General features: G+C 35.0%; 1 pseudogene; it reads right to left on the bottom strand.

Annotated features, from left to right (window-relative positions):
- Positions 1-4,723: 4,723 nt before the first annotated feature.
- LOC107960081 (polyvinylalcohol dehydrogenase-like) lies at positions 4,724-17,350 on the bottom strand (annotated as a pseudogene).
- Between the last annotated feature and the right edge of the window lie 1,213 nt (positions 17,351-18,563).

Here is an 18,563-nt window from a genome sequence, read left to right on the forward strand (position 1 = left end):
GTTTAATTTTGACTCAGGGTTTCTATTGAAGTTCTTTGATGTAGTTTGGATATTTGAGGTTAATTAGCATTTTGATTCAGATAATTTGTCTGAATTGATTAGTTGATCGTCGTTTTAGGTTCTGGAATTGTCTGTACTGCTTCTACATTAAATCCATAACAGGTGTGTAACGAAAACCCGAAGTCTTGTGAATAATAGAGGCGGGAACCACGATTGTCGAAGCCACATGGCCGTGTGGTAGGCCGTGTGATCCACACAGCTGAGTAACTCACTATTTTGAAGTTAGAGTCACATGAGCCAGAGACACGGATGTGTGTCTAGGCTGTATAACTCACTATTTGGAATTAGAGTCACACGGGCCAAGGACACGGGCGTGTGTTTAGGCCGTGTAACTCACTGTTTTGGAATTAGAGACACACAGACCAAAGACACGGGCATGTGTCCAGGCCGTGTAAGATATATTTTGGGTCTTGAGTCACACGAGCATGTGTTGAACTGTGTGCTAAACCGTGTAACTCAATATTTTGAGCTACATGGGCGTGTGTTAGGACATGTGACAGGTCATGTGCGACACTGAGGTAGGCCACACTGGTATGTGCTGGGTCGTGTGCTATACCGTGTAACTCACTGTTTTGAGCCACATGGGCGTGTGTTAGGCCATATGATAAGTCATGTACGACATTGAGGTAGGCCATACGGGTGTGTGCTAGGCTGTGTGGACCACACAGTCTAGTCACCCAAGCCGTGCCCATGTGAATCCACAATCAGGATTTTTCCTTAGGGCTGTAATCGTCGTTCAAATCGAACATAGGCCTACTGTAGGGTCCATATCATTTGAATTAGACAATGTAATAGTCATTTGACGATCTGTTACTAAATAATATGTTATTTCATATAAATACTTGATATGAAATATGATAAGTAAGTGTGATAGCATAACATGAGCATGATCTGAATTTGTACTACTATATACGTATATCTGATATCTATTAAATCTGTATCTGCATTGGGTTGAGATTGTGAAAAGGAGAAAGTGTGGGCAGTTTAATAATCTGCCGAATTTAGTGGCTAAGCCACAAACATACATTTAACTTTGATGATTTATTGCATTCTGATCTGACAGCTAGACTACAATTATTTTAAAACGTGACACACAGTCACTATGCGGTGTGTAAGGATGGACGGAGATGGTGTATAACGGTTGGGGGTAGGACTTTGCATCTGAATCTGAAATGTTCTACAACTATATCTGATGTCTTCTGTTTCTATTTCTGTATTTGATTTCGAGAATTGACTGGTTAATGAAAATCAAAATCATATCTATTATGTTACTGATTAATTGTAAATGTAAGCTACATAAGGAGTTGTAAACTCATTTAGTCTGTTTTTTGGTTTACAGGTAACATACAAGCTTACACGGGTCGGTGTGGCAGGAGCTCGGTCATCTCTCTTCTAATTATCTATGGTTAACTACTTAAATGATTTTCGACTGTTAAACTTTGAATGGTTAAAGGTTGAATTTTTTTGAAATTATTTGATGTAGCTTTTCAGACTTGATCTTAACATCTAGGCCGGATATGGGTGGTTATAAAATTAATATTTAATCAACATTTTGGTTTAATATTTTTTTAACTCTTTTTAATAAATCGAAAGTCAAATTTAACTTAAAAACAAATAAATAATGGTCAAATTGATAAAAAAAAATTGTAAAGGTTGAGTCTAAATTTATTATTATTATTTCTAATTTTTCTAAATTAAATTAATATAAAAAGAAAATTATTTAACTAATAATTTTTTTAAAAAAAATGAATAAAAAACTAAATCAGAAAAAGAAACCAATAAAAACGATTATAAAAAATTAATAGAAAAACTAAATCAGAAAAAAAAAAAAGAACAAAGAAAAAAAAGGAAGAAGAAAGTGTTTATTTTTGGGTTGGTAATGGTATTCAAATAAATCAATCAAAAACTTCAACAAAGAGTCTGTGAAGGAAATCTGCAAATGCTGGTAAAGTTTCTAACCATTGTTTGCTTGTAGTATTTTGTTTATCCTGGTTTCACATTATCAGTAGCTAACTTGTTGGATATCACTTTTGTGTGGGTGTTTTTTTTAATTATGTAGTGTTGTAAAATTTTAACTACCATCAATGGCAAGCTCTACTAAGATTTTACATCGGTTGCTTTTCTAAATTATACGTTATGCTAGAACTTGTGTAATAATTACCGGAGGTTTTTGCTCAAAAAAAAAAAAACCAACAAAATGGGGACTGTCGCAGATTTCCTGATTTAGAAACTTGGGATTTTAATTACTAGATAAAGACCTCGCTTCTTGGGAAGAAATCTTCAAAATCCAGTCTCTCAAAAGGAAGACAGAAGCTGGTAAGAAAGTACTGATTATCTTCATACGATGAAGATTGGCAATGCTGCATATTCTAGTTTTTGTTGGATTACCATATGCAGAATTTCGCAATTAGGTAGGTATACCCTTCCAAAGAATTCTGCTGTTTTTGTTTGAGTTGCCATTGGGAGGTAATGTTGGACCTTTCTCACTCTACATCATGCCTTGTGTTTGTTGTTGATGATTGGTCATATTTGAATTAAAGGTAAATTTATGTGAGAGATTGAATGAGATATATTTGGTCCTTCATTCTTTCATGATATGTATATAGACCCTTATTTTATTTTTTGGTAAAATTATTTGATCAGTTCTAGGTTCAAAAGCTTGTGAAAGTCAAGTTGTACAAATGACAGCTGGCTCTGTATTTTATGGTTATTGCATACTTTCCTAACTATTTCTGTGTATATTAGATTTAGGCTCTTTCTGTTGAAGAAGCTAGTATAAGCAATTGCCATTGAAGAAATTAATACAAGGAAGTCAGCACAAAACCTTTTTGGTATAACTACATATGTCTTCATCCGTTTTACACGTTCTGAGTTTAACCTTAATCTGACTCAGGTGGTATTTAAGTAAAATTCTCTCGACAGTGATAAATCTAAGATCCAAACTAAATCTAAATATTTGGAGAAAAAGTTCACCGTGACTTCTTCCAACCACTTATAGTGAGCACAAAACTCTTTTACGACTGTATCTTACAATAACTTGAGTGGTCTGCTACACATTAAACTAGTTTATGGCTTCTACTACCAACACATATATCATTTTCCTATCAGTATCTTCTTGTTTAGATCTTTCAGTTTGAAAATATCCAACTACCTGCTGATTTGTATTACACGTAAACTTCTAAATCAACTTCAGTAAGAATGGATATACAAAAAGTGTAATAAAATCACAGAATCTGCTTTCAAATGTTTGCATGATCTTAGATTAGGATTGTTATCCTCCCTAAAGTATTGTACTTTTATTGATGCATTTTATATGTTGGAAGGCTCACCGGGCATTTGGATCCCTCAAGGGCATTACAAGGCAGCACTTATTTGTGGTCACTTGGTTAGAACAAAGGCTATTGCTGTTTTATGCTTTACATGGGGAATTGCTAAGTTCCCAATACTAGCTCGTGGTCAAAAAGGTCAGGCTTGCAGATATTGTCATTATAGTTCAGGAAAAACATCTAAGACTGCTACAGGTAATCTTCTTATACAGACCTGTGTGTTATGTGGCTTGTCTTTTCTTGCTTTTCTAAAGGAAAAACAAATCGTAAATACTAGTTGTTTTATGTTCTAGCTATGTTTTTTGTTTATGTGAAAGTGCCTTTGAGAATAAAGGTATATTTATGATTATATCAGTATTAATATGGGCACTGAATATAGCATGATAGTATCCATGCATTAGTAATAAGTGATTATTTTAGTTCAGGGTTTTATATAAAATAAAAATATACGTCCTTTTTGTTTCATTATAGGGCTTTCTAAGTAGCTAACGGCAAAATATCATGCTTCTAAGTTAGTTGTTATTGACTTAAGCAGGGTTCTAAAAGCTTGGATTCTTGCTGAGCGAGCATATCTTCTCGGGTGAAGAATTTATCAAATAATGCATTTGTTCTGAAGGTATAGTCTTTTTTCTAATTTTTGCTTTCCGATACTGCTATTTTTTAGTTCTGTGCTTACGGAGATTGCATGATGTTTGGCCTATAGGATAGTTTTAGTGCTCCTAAAATTTCCTTCTTGTGCCGCCAAACTAGTCTGACTTCCTTAATACTTTGTTAACATATCAACATTTTTAGTTCTTGTTGCATGATGTTTAAGATCTTTGCTTATCATTTTTGCTATATGAATATTCCCTCCAAGGTGTGGTTTTAATTTTTCATCCTTTCTACTTTTTTGTTGTTGTTGTATGCATAATTTTAGCTCCCGCTTTTTCACCCTTTCAGTATCAAAGTTCAAACATGATAATCTCTTTCCATTTAATACCATGAAGAATACAGTGTTCTTGATCTGCAAATGGAGTGTTCCCTTTCACTATCATAAATATGGATGTTTGGTTACGGTAAGTTGATTTTTAGGGTTTAACATGCACTAAATTATTGAAGAGGGTGTAGTACTTTATTGAATGTGAGCTTGAAATTTAAAGATCAGGATGTGGAATTGGAGTGCCAAGTTTCGAAAGCACTTTGTCCTCACTTGCCTTTGGTACTTGCTATCAAAGGCAAAGCTTATTACTAGTATTATTACTATTGCAGTTACTATATACTTGACGTTGTTAATGAGTTTGAATGAATATGATTTTTAGGGTTGAACTAATTGTTTGTTTTCTGTTGGTTCTGCTTAGTTCTTTCTTAGTGGCAGGCTTTGCCAAGGTCAGTCACAGCCTAGCTTGGCATAGCCTAGCCTAGACAATGCAAAATGCATAAAGTGAAGTTCCTGGAGTCCAAGTAGGGTGAAATTTTGCCAGGCCGACTGTATACCCATTTCCCAGGTAAATACACCCATAGCTAGCTGATATTCCACCGTACACTGTAGCACCAGTGTTATATGTCCATAGTATGTTCCCTGTGTTGGTGTCGATGGCATATATGGGTCCGTTAGAAGCTACGGAACCTGTGAAAAGGACATTGTTTGCCACCATAACAGGTGCTTGGGCAGTGTCATTGCTTGGGTTTGCCGTGGACCATATGATTTCTCCTGTGTTGGCATCTAAAGCTACCCATGCTCCTGCTGTTGTTGTTTGGTTAGAAGGTGTGAGCATGAAGCTTTTGCGGTCGCTGTTTGCTATGTTGGTGTAAACTCTTCTCCCATCTGTGGCTGCACCCCATAGTCCTCCTCCTTCCTTCCCACCCGGACCTGCCAGCTGAGAAACTCAAATTTTAATTTAACAAAAAAAATCCAAATGTGTCATGTGACTAGAATCTCTTTTTGTTCATGCTTACATTAAGCCAGACTATATCACCATTGTCACGGTCTAAAGCCCAGGCAAAGCCACTCTTCTGCACTGCAACTGCAACATCACGAGATGTTCCATTAGACCTTATAGTGAGGAGCATTGGAGCTTCTCCAAAGTCTGCATCTAAATTAGGACCCGGAGGGCAGTCAGTGTTGTTTGGAACTAAACAAGCGAAATAAAAAATGTCATAGCCCCCCAATTGCCTGGACCATCTGATCCTTCCAGAATCGATATCCAGTGCTACAATCGAGTTGTAGTTTGTATCAGGGCCTATCAGGATGACTTGGTTTAGCTGTCTGATTGTTTTGCTCCTCTTGACATTTCAAAACTTCAGCAGGAGCTGTGTAGAGGTTCCCAGTGGCCACATAAACTAATCTCCTATTTGTATCGATTGCAGGGCTGCTTCCCCATACAGCTGCTCCCGCATATCCTCCCAACCTGCCTCCATTATCTGGAAGCATATAGGTTTTCCATAACATTGCCCCAGTTCGTAGGGCTAGCTTTACAACGCTGCCTCTGAAAGTGCAGCATTGCTCTGGTGGTAATCCTTCCTCTAGAGATGAAACTCCTACATAGTAGGCCCTGCAAGCAAATCAGGTAAATAAAATCATTAGCAAACAAGAAACACTGGAAACGCAGATCTAAAGGCGACTAACCCCATGTGAACTGTTCAAGATCCTGTGATCAGAACCCTGGGACAGGGATCTAGTGTAGTAGACCAAACAAGTCTCCCATTTGATCGTGCAACAGCAATCACTACCGCTGGTCCATATATCCCTACAATCAACAGGTCCCCATCAACTGTCGGGGTCGATCTCGAGACCGTAACATTTACAACAACTCCAGTGCCAGATTGTCCAGTTAACTCGCTGAGATTCTGTCTCCATATTAGAGCACCGTTGAATGCATTCACTGCATACAAATATCCATTCCATGATGGGAAGTAGACTACTCCATTTGCAACAGCTGGAGTTGCTGATATGTCTTTGCCAGCAAAGAATGACCATCTTAATGCTAAGTTCCTGACAGTTAGCGGGTTGAGAAGTATTTCTCCAGCAGCATACCTTCTGTTAGTTAAGTCACCTCCATGATTTATCCACTGAGAATCATATGGCAGAACTTTATGTTACTAATTAAACACTTTGTTTCAGGGCCGAAATTTATGAGATAATGAATAAAGATGATGATACAAAAATGAAGCTTGAGAAAAATGATGAAACTTACAGCCGCATCTGCACAATCCGTGGTTGCAAAAGAACACATAGCCACGAGAAGAATGACTCTGAAGCCATTACTTGGGGGAGTCTGGGTACGTGGCATGGCAAGGAAGCTATTGAATGTTGAAGTGTGACTTTTATCAAATTGAAAGGGTCTTTAGTTTCTTTATTTCCTTTGTTCAATAAAGACAAGTATCATGTATAAACGTGAACCATACCAGACAGAAGCAGTCATTATAAGCGTTAAAGTGACTGAATTCCAGCTGCTTAGCTGGTAAACAGTTACACAGTGGTAAAAAATTGTTGTTGGTTTACTTTTATGCCTTTTTTATAAAAATGATTCAAAATTTTTAATTATTTACGAAAATGACTCACTTTAGAAATCATGTACGTAAATGACCTATTTTGAACCGTAAACATAGGTGTCACCTATCACTTTCACCCAATAATTAGCTATAGGGCATAAAAAAAATTTCCGTGGGTCACGCCAATGTTTTTGGCGTCACTAGTATTTGTACATGTCTTAAAAATATATATTTCAATGGGAGGATACGAAAAAAATATTTTTTAATAGGTGGTGCCAAAGGCATTGGCGTCACCAATTTGTTGGTAATGCCATAGCATTTGGTGTTACCTGTGTTTGGGAATCCAACAAAATTTTTTTGAGGTGGCACCATAGAGAATGGGGTAACCATCTTGGTGGTGCCATAGATAATGAAGTGATCACCTTTTGCCAGATGAGGGAATTTTTTTTTTGGTTGGGGACATTTACATTAGTGGCACCAAAAGACTATATATACCCATGGCCCCGATGAAAGATAAGGTGAAGGATTTTATTTTATTTTATTATGTTGAAGGATAAATGTGAGTGAGAAAGTTGGTTGATTAGTTGTAGGGGAGAGAAGAGAAAAAAATTTAGTGTTGAGAAAACATGGAGATCAGGACTAGACTTTTTTTATTTATGTTTATTTAGAAAATTTTATTATTTGAACGTGTGTTTTATTTAACAGTGATCTGATGGAGCTCTGACACCAAAAAATTTAATGGTTTTTTTCGGGAGTGTATGCGGTGACGGTTTCAAGTAACAATAAGGGTATTGGTTGCCAGTGATTTATGCGATAAAGGGTTCAAATTGGTTATGTAGTGCTTTCCGTTGGTTATGGTAGGGTGATAACGGGTTCAAATTGGTTATGCAGCCAATAGGTGGGATTACCTGGGATTCCTTGGTTCAAGGGAATGTTTGAAGGTCGCAATAGGATCCCAGTTGAATAGCACAGGTGAGATTATCTGGGTCAGCAGCATCCAAGCTACAAATATTAGTATTGAGAAACTTGCTCATGTTACCGTTAAACATGGTCTTTTTCAGTTTGCTCAAGAATGAGTTGCTTTATTTATATGGTGGGCAACTCATGGTAGCACTGAATCACAGGTATAGAAAAGGGGCTCAACCTGTGGCTGAACGACACCACCATTGAGGTCAGCTATCTCGTGCTTCCCAACCTGTGGCGGAGTCCAATTCAAAGCCCTAACCTCTGAGCCCACACACTTCACTGGTGACTACTTCCCATCTAGAGTTGTGGGTTGACACATTTGGGGAGAGTTCCTAAAGCTATGCATATCATCCGAATATGGCCAGTTGCAGTTCAAATTAGTAGCAATCGTAATCATCAATGGTGGTTCATACGTTTGGATTGACACCCTTGTATTTTGTGTACTCCACCTCGCTTGGCCAAAGCTTCAACCCGACGTACGATTTTTCTGATGTGTTGAATACAACTCAAGGGTCGTACATGAATAATGACCAGCACGGGTCGGGGGAGGAGAAAATGGACCATAACCAACAACCACACCACCGACAGAGGACACTGCAATGGTACACTGGAAACACGAAATATACACACTTTTCATGCCCTTGTAAACTCAAATTCATGCAGTTTCAATAAAATTCGTTGTCGAAACCTCCTTTTAAATGAAAAAGGTTTTGAAAAGACGGGAGTCGCCACCAACCTTTTAAAGTGTGATTGGATCATCTTATAAAACATTTTGGTCTACGAAATTATGAGAAAACGGGCACGGGAGTCGGTTACGTACGAAGAAGGGTTAGCACCCTCGCAACGTCCAAAATTGGTACCAAATTGAATAGTTTTGTCTTAATGTCAAAAGTTTGAAAGGATTTAGAAATATGATCTCTTTTAAAACCGTAATAATTTGAATTTAAAAATCAAGATCCTTTCACTTCAAAGAATATAAACATCACATCCAGCATGTTTGGATACGATACTTTTAAACTTTCGTAACTGAAATCATCTTGAGATTTTTAAAACTTATTTAGAATGATATTTTAGGCATTTAGACAAACGGGAAATCGCAACCTAGCATGTTAGGGCACTATTTCCCGAATTCCCTAGTACCAAAAACATTGCCTTATTTTTAATTCCTTTGGATCGAATGTAATAATTTTTAAAGCAATGATATATTTAATATATTACAAAAGATTAATATTAAATAAACTAAGCTATATAATATACGCTTCAACTTTTCACCCAAATGTAGTATAGAGGAAAAATAAATAATGATGTAAATCACACAATATACATTATCATTTTACGCATATGTAATTGTAAATAAGATACACATTCATGCATTATCATTCCATGCAAAATACAACGTAGAGAATAATGAATAGAACAATACCAGTTATAATATATGTGCAATAACATTCATGCAAACACGACTTGGAGTAATGCCATAAATAATCAATTTTCATGCAAATGTGTAAAAACAATAAATAGTAACAAATAATTTATGAGATAAGATTATTATATTAAAATGATAAATACATAAAGGATACTAAAATAAACAAACAAATTATATATTGAAGGATAAAATCAAAATTCAATTCAAAAAAGAATAAGCGAAGTAAAAAAAAATTTAACGATATATAAATAATATAAAAAAATAATTTAAGAAACAATGGTCAATATATAAATTTAATAACTTAAATACTTAATATGTATGAAAGCATGAGCAGTAAGTCTGTCAGTCATAAATGATAGTCCACACAAGTAGCGTATTCGCGGAGCAGATGTGCCCATGATTGTTGTAATAACTCGTTTTTCAATGGTGTTAGAAACAGTGGTTTCGGGGCCACCAAATCTGACGAGTAGGTTCATAAATATTATTATTTAATATTTACGAGTCAAATATGGTTTTAAAAAGATTTTTGATATGATAATTTATGCTATTCAAATGATTAATTAAATTCAAGTGGTAAGACCCTAAGGCCAAGTGATTTTAGAAAATGAGGATCGGGACTTCGTTTCTATAGACCAAGCCGTAAATATTTTTATAAATATTTATGGCATTAAAGTGGTATTAAAGTTTCGTTGAAAAATTTTAACGTTTCGATAGTTAATTAAGCAAAAAATGATTAAATCGTAAAAAGTGTAAAATGTGATCACTATTTGATTATAGTAATTAAATGGCTTATTGAATGAAGGAAAATGGGCCTAGATGGTAATTAGAACATTATTATAAATAATGGACAAAGGTGGACATTAAATAGGTGAATTTTGATATTATAACAAAGGTTGATTTAGTAATTGACTTATTAAAAGAAAATTAAAACAAATAAAAAAAATGGCATCATCTTCTTTTAACTTTGGTTCCATCGAATTTGTTGAAGAAGGAAGCCATAACTAGAGCTTAATATTCAGCCATGCTTTGGATGATGATGCATATAAGTCCGTTTTAGCCCCGTTTTTAATAATTTTTATATTTTTGAGATCGTTGCAACTAGGTCCAGCTAGCCCGTACCTTCGATTTTGAAAATGTTAAAGATTTTGAATGTTGCCATTGATGAACCTTGTGATTTTAGATGTTAAATAATGAATATGAAATGTTGGTTGGGATTTAAAAAATTTTTGTTAAGTAATTTTTATGAATTTTCCGATTATGGACTAAATTATTGAAATAGTTAAAGTACAAGGATTTGATGTGAAATTGTTGCAAATTGGGCTGTATTGGAAGCTAAAAATATTCAAATATTACGAAATTTCAATAAAAATTGTTAATTTGCATGTTTTAGGCTCATGGACTAAATTGAATAAAAGTAAAATATTAGGGGCAATTTTGTAAAAATTTAAAAAATGACTAAATTGCATAAATACATTGTTTTACTGTATAAATTAATAGATTGAATAAATTATTAATTTAGATCAAGATCGAGTGGAAAATCGAGGAGAATGAAAAATTAACAATGTGCCCCTGTACTTTGTCATTTCTGCAATTTAGCCAGGTAAGTTCATAACTTGGTTAGTTTGATTAATTACTGTTTCAATAAATTATTATCTATTTTTGTATATATTTGAATCAAATTTGTTAACTTGAAGGAAACAAATGAGACACTATGGTAGTTTTTTAGACACAAGACCATGGTTGGACCATGTCAATGTTTATGTAAGACCATAGCAAGGCTATGACAGTTTTTCAGACATAAGACCATGGTTGGACCATGACAGTGTATATATATATATAAGACCATAGCTAGGCTATGGCATTCTAATGATAAGGCTATAACCAGATTATGGCTCTATGAGCTTAAGACCATGGCAGTGCACATGTGAAACAGTAGTTGGACTATGACACAATATGAAATGTGTACTAGTGTTTCAATTATCTTTACAGTGTTCATCGAATATGAAAAGGGATGGTTTCGACCATCGATTAAAGAAAAAAATGGTTTCGACTTTTGTTTAGCATACTGATGTGAGCAATAAGGGTTTCGATTGACTTCACTACGACAAATATGGAAAGGTATGATGTACCAATAATAAAAGTATGAATATTCATGATTTGAAAGGTATGGTTTAAGTGATGTCATGTTTATATACCATATTTTACCATGTGATGATATTGCTAAGTTATGTTTTAATCACTATCCTGTGACAATGATAAATGTTCAATATGAACCAAGACAGGTGAATATGAAACTTATTGAAAAGATGATATATGGAAAAAATGATATGCTATGAAGGATAATAGATCCAATTGGGTCATGCTCTAGTATAATGGTTATCTATGTTAAGTTCACATGAATTATATTCAATTATGCCATCATGTGTTGTTGTTGGTGCTTGGGCTTGTGCCAAGTTTATGGTTGAATTATATCATGCTTAATCTTAATGAAATACATTGAAACGGCAAGTGCTTAATTGGTAACGTGCTTATGTCCATGAAGAGGGGAAATAAATCAAAGCATGTAATTTTTTGTGCAATGGTTGATTATGTAGTTGATTCCAAACGAGCTATGTTTAAATGCACTAGTTTGTAGTCATGGTTGATATTATACGTATATCTTGTGTGTTATGTATATGAAACGGGTGAGGAAAGGTAATGAAATGGTAAATTCATAGTTGAAATGAAATTTGATTAAAAGGGAGTAATGAGTTTGAATGATGTATTATATGTGAGAAGTTTACATATGCTATGAATGAATATAACTATGTCATGGAAAAATCACTAAGTCGGGAATTTAGAATATGGGTTAGGCTTATGATAGGCATTGGGAACGAAATAAAAAGAAAGTAGAATTGAAAGTGTATAATCTATAGAAAAGTTGATGATTATCTATTAAGTCCCATGAAATCCTATCATATTATGAATGATACATGTATGTGACATTAATGAACTTACACATTTGTGGGTTGATGATTATATCAATTTATGAATCTTATGGCATTGACATAGATTTATGTTTACTCTATAAAGTCTATTATTGAAATGAAATATTATATTTAAAGTTTATAAAAACTTACTAAGCATACATAGCTTACGTAGTTATTTTCCTTTACTTGACAGATTATCCGAAGCTCGATCAGGTTGGAAGCTAGTCAGAGATCTATCACACTATCCATCGAATTTATAGGTAGATTTTGATGTTTTAGTCATGGTTATAATGGCATGTATAGGTGGACTATGTCTAATGTTTAATTTATGAGTTTGGCATGTATATGTCATTTTGGTTGATGATATTGGCATGAAATGTTGCCTTGGATTTGAGGTACTTAAGGTACTATTGATGTTTTTTTGGTTGTGGTTAATATGATCAAATTGATGCATGGTTTTATGGCTAAATTGGTATGTGTTGGCATGTATATATTTTTGGTTTTATGAGTGATGACATTTTGACATTTTGGTGCTTAAATGGTTAATGTTAAAATGGTCAAGTAGATGTATGTTTTTAATGATCAATTTGGTATATTTTGTTAAGGTGTCATGGAATGATAATTTGTGGTTGTGTATACTGGTTCATGCCAAAACATGTATGTGTTTAGGTTGATTTTAATATTTATGTTTGAGGTGCCTTTTGGGCATATTTGTAAAATCCATTTTTGGTCAAATCAGAACATTGGTTTTGGAACCACAAATATGAGGTCAAAATATTTATTTTATTATTATTTTAATGTTTATAGTATGATATTATATTGGTGTGAAAATTTCGTTAAGAAATTTTATCGTTTGGTTGGTTAATTTGAGAAAAAAGACTAAATCGCGTAAAGTGCAAAAATGTTGTTCTATTAGCTAAACGCGTCTAATAGCTATATAACCTTAAAGTAAAGGTCTTTATGTTCTAATTAGACCATTAATTGCATGAGTGGACATATATGGACATATATTAAGGTGTTTAAATGGTTTTACTATAAGGTTAATATAGTAAATTATTTATTAAAGATTAAATTAAATGAAACAAAACATGAATATCATCACTTTTACTTCATATTCACCGAAATTTAAAATATAAAGAAGCCATGGGGTTTTTTTAAGGTTTGGCCAACATAATATCATGCATGTAAGTGCAATTTGCTCGATTTTTAATGATTTCTATGTTTTTGTGATCGTTGCATCTAGTACAAGCTAGCACAAGGACTATTTTGCAAAAATGTTAAAGATTTTGAATGATGCCATTGATGAATACATGTGTATTTTGAAGTTTCTTGATAGATTATGAATGCTTGTTGATAGATATACAAGTTTTGTTAAGTGATTTTAGTGAAATTGCAAAATAGGGATTAAATTAAGAAATGTTGAAAATTTGAGGATAAAATGTGAAATAAATAAAAAAGATGGGCTGCTAAGGGCATAATAGTAATTCAGCTAAGCATGAGTATTTTGAAATTTCATGAATTTGTGATTTTGTGTAATAAGGACTAAATTGTAAAAATGTGAAAGTTTAGGGGCAAATGTGTAAAATAGCCCTAATGTATATCTTGGATTGAATTGAATAAATAAATGATTAAATAAGTTAATTTTGAATATATTTAGATTAAGAAAAGCAAAATTCGGATTTAGATCGGGGGAAAGCGAAAGTTGTTAACTAAACGACTTATTTCGTCGTTTCCACATCCGAGGTAAGTTCGTATGAGATAAATTTCAATATAAATGTATTTCATATGTTTTGATATTGTATAAATTGCAAATACAAGACTATGGATATAAATGATTGTGATTCGACGACGATTTGATATTCTAAATCCCGATTGAACCTTAGGAATAGTTTAGGATGCTAGTGACATGTCATTAGGGGATATATTGAGTTGGCTTCGGGCCATGATATAGCACTTTGGATGCGAATTATACCGATTTGGCTTTGGGCTATACATATCGGCCGATTTGGCTTCGAGCCATGATATCAGTACTTCAGAGATAAGTTACCTTGATTTAGCTACGAGCCATGGTATAGGTACTTATCGTGTGAGACCTTTGAGTATCCGACTTCTATTCTGAATGGTTCAATGGGTAAATGAAAGATGAGAATTTGTATGAGATTGATACGAGACAGTACAGGTATGTGCATAAATCATTTTAGCGTTGGATCGAAGAAATGATGATGAAAGTATATACTTTTGTGAATGAGTATTTGAAAGGTTTGCTAGCTAATGTAAGCTACATATTGGTGTATTCAAATTATTGAATTATGTTTATAGAGTTGCTTTAAATTTATTACATATGAGCTTATTAAGCTTTATAGCTTACATCGTTTACTTTTCTATGTTTTATAGTGAATTCAAAGCTAGCTCGGATTTGGGGATCGTCGGAGACATCGTCACACTATCCATCTATCTTTTGGTACCTATGAACTTTGGTATTTAAATATATGGCATGTACAGGTATTTAGAGTCATTTTGAATATGGGTTGATACTGATTTTGGTTATAACTTGTTAATGAATTTGGCCATGTGAATTGGCATTGTAAATGTTTATGTTTGAATTATAAATATAGCCATGAGATATGGCTTAATTTGGTGAATTTGGTTATGTACATATATGTGCATATATGGTTGATATTTTGAGTTCATGGATGGATATGTGAATAGCTTATATTATGAGGCTTGTGGATATTGATATAGTAAATGTTATATGGTTGATATTAGATTTGAGTTGTGCTTGTGAATTGGTGCAAAATGATGAATGTTTGGTAAAGGCTTAGTTAGTTGATTTGTATATGTGTTTTGTTATGTTTTGATTGAGTAAAACATAAGTTATGAGCATGTTGGTTGTTAGTATTGGAAATGGTATGAATTAGCCTTGATTATGGCTAAATTAGATGTTCATTTATGCTTTAAATTGGTGCTATTTGGGTTGTGTAGGTACATGCAAAGTTGGGTGGCATATTGGCTTGGTAAATAGCCTATTTTTGTCCACACGATGGAGACATGGGTGTGTGTCTCAGCCGTATGTGACACACGATCAAGTACACAGCCGTGTGTCCCATGGTGTTAATTTTGAAATTAAGTCAGCATGTTCCACACGGCCTCACACACGAGCGTGTGACTTGGCGGTGTGGGATAACTCAGTATACCCTACAGGTTTGGCACGACCTAGTACACGACCTTGCACACGGGTATGTGTGGCCATTTTTAGGGCACAGGGGCTAGCCACATGGGCATGTGTGTTGGCCATGTGACCCAAGTCAGAGAGTTACACGGGGTCAGGCACGAGCTGGGACACGACTATATGCTCCCATTTTGAATATCCACATGGCCTATGACATGGGCATGTCTGGTGGCCGTGTGTCTGGCCACACGAGCGTGTGTCCTCTGTTTTCAGAAAAATTTTCAAGGTTTAGTCTCGAATCACTCTTAATGTATGTTTAAGGCCTCGTAGGCTCGTATTAGGGACAAATTGTTGAGATTGAATGATGATTGCATGTATTGTTTAAATGTATTGTATGTCCGATAATATTCTGTAACCCTATTCCGTCGTTGAATACGGGTGAGAGGTGTTACAATATTGGTTGTATGCAAAAATGCCATAGTGATCTAGTTTTATTATGCATATGTTAAGTACAATTTTTAATGCTTGAAATAGGTGTAAATGGCTTATATGTATGAACATGTTTTGAGTGAGAGAAATGGCTTGAAAATGACTTATTTCTTGTCCACACAGTCATGCGACACAGTCGTGTGTCCCCTGTAGGTTTTTAAAGGTTACATTACGAGAGTTACACGGCTTGGCACACGGGCATATGGCTTGGCCGTGTAAACCAAGTCAGAAAGTTACACTGGCACAGACACGGGCTAGGACTTGGTCGAGTGTCCCTACTTTAAATGCTTACACGACCTGAGACATGGGCGTGTGTCTCAGCTTTATGAATCACACGGCCGTGTGAACCCTGCAATGTGAATTTTTCCATCTTTTTTATAAAGTTTTAGATATTTTTGATTTAGTCTTGAATCATTTCTAAAGTGTTTCTAAGGCCTTGAGAGCTCGAATTAGGGATGCTATGCATGTGTTTAATTGGATTTTGCAATGATTATGAAACATTAGAAATGAATGATTTGAGTTATGTTTTTACGGTAATGCTCCGTAACCCTATTTCAGCGACGGGTACGGGTTAAGGGTGTTACAATTGTTATATATGAGTATAGAAAATAGTGTTGTTCGCCATAGGCCAAGTTGATTTGTGGCAGCATCCACTAGTTACTTTGCAAGCTAGAGTAATGTATTCGCCAAATATGGTGAACTAGTTGAGTCCCTTTCTCTTAATGTCTGATAGTAACGAAGGTGGCATCGTTTTTCCTTAGAGCTCACTAAGTTCATATGAGCTTGCCCAATTTCTTCTTTCTTTCAAGTTATTAGGTCAAGTGTGGTGATTGAAGGGATACAGCTAGATCTGTGGCCATTTGGGAGCCTTCTTAATTTTGGGTTAGCATGAATTTTGCTGAGGGTGTTAGGTTGATTGTTAGAAACTGCCAATTTCAAAATTGTAATTTGTATTGAATGATATTTTGAACACGTTGAATGCTAAATGGAAGCTTTGACGACATAATGCTAACGTGACTTATTAATGTTAATTAAGTGGCTACCAATGGGTTATTCTGTGCATCCTCAATGCAATGGGTATTTATTTAAATTATGTTTCCAAATAAAAAATGGTCTTGAACTAAGGGAATACCGCTCTGATGAAGGGGGTACCTGCCAAATGGATAATGTTCTTTTCTTTAAAGAAAAGTGAATATGTGTGTTTTCTAATCGAAACAACCTGTGACTCTCCTTACTCAGATTCGACGATCGGGTTAGGCGTGGGGGTGTTACATCCCAAGGTCATTCTATATAACAATGTCATGACTTGGGTTCCTGAAAGAAGGGGGTGTACATCTTCCTCCTCCTCCGAGCCTTTATCGTCGATATCGTCTAGAACCTCATCTGGATCGAGGTCACTATAATCTTCAATATCATGATGAGAATCTGCATCATTATCAGACCCATTTTCACCGTCTGCATTAGTGCCTATCATCTCCGGATGTATCTATAGATGGGGACCCTAAATATAGTTGTTATACAAACTCCCACCATAATTTGGATTTTTGGAAATTTGCGATGTCCCTCCATAGCTTGACTGATCTATCCATCCGACATTAAGATCAAAATCAAACCCGTAATATTAACTTATTGGAGTGACATTCTCAACGGACTTTAAATCGACAAACTCAGTGAACAACTCAACTAGTTGGGGTTTCTTGGTCCCAGTCGAGCGCCATATTGCCATCATAGTGCCCAAGTCATCATCATCTAACAATTGTATCTCTGTAAATTTCTACGGATCTACAAATATTGGAAACTTGTAAAATAATCTTGACATCGCCCTCCCACAATGGAAAGCTATTTTTGCACTGATATTTCTTTGGGTTAAATATAAGATTGATACCTAAACTTGTCTACTTTTCTCAGATTGGTACTTAAGGTTCTTTTTTTTTCCTAGACTGGTACCTGAACTTTTTCTCCGTCAACTAGTTGGTACTTTTCTTTAATGCCTTTAAATATGAGACAAATGACACAACAAGATTGTGACACGTGGCATGATAACATCATCATGATGTCATAAATTATTTTTCTAGTTCACTTTTTTTTCCCTTTTCTTTTATTCTTTCCCTTCCTATTCCAATTTCCAGTTTCCAGTTCCTAGTTTCTAGTTTCCAGTTTCCAGTTTCCAGTTTCCATTTTCTTTTCTTTTTTATTTTTTTTCTTTTCTTCTTAATCTCCTCCCTTTTGTCCAAACCCTAGTTGTCGTCAGCATACACCACAGTCGCATTCTAACGCTATCATCGACATTCATTCTCCAGTCCAAATAATAGCATCAATCAAAAATTTCCTCTTGCACTATCATTTCTGATTTGTTTTCACAGAGAACTCCTTGTTCTCTCATTGCTGTCACCTTGCTCTGATGTCATTTCTACCTGTTTCAGTTCCCTCACCAATCGGAGAAGTACTGACTGACTTTTCTTTCTCTCTATTTCTTCTACTCCTAATTTTTTCTACTTTATTTTTGTTTTCAAAGCCTCTGGTCGTCGTTTCACTGTCGCTACTCTTCAACATCAAACTGAGCCACCACTGTTGAATAATCATGGAACTTTGATTGTGGCTTCTCCTCACCGCATCCAGCGTCTTGACCATTTAGATTTATCGACCCCGGCCTAAATCTTAAGAACCCAAAAACTTGAAATGGGTAT

Source organism: Gossypium hirsutum, chromosome A05 (genome assembly GCF_007990345.1).
Source record: "Gossypium hirsutum isolate 1008001.06 chromosome A05, Gossypium_hirsutum_v2.1, whole genome shotgun sequence".
NCBI classification, from domain to species: Eukaryota; Viridiplantae; Streptophyta; class Magnoliopsida; order Malvales; family Malvaceae; genus Gossypium; species Gossypium hirsutum.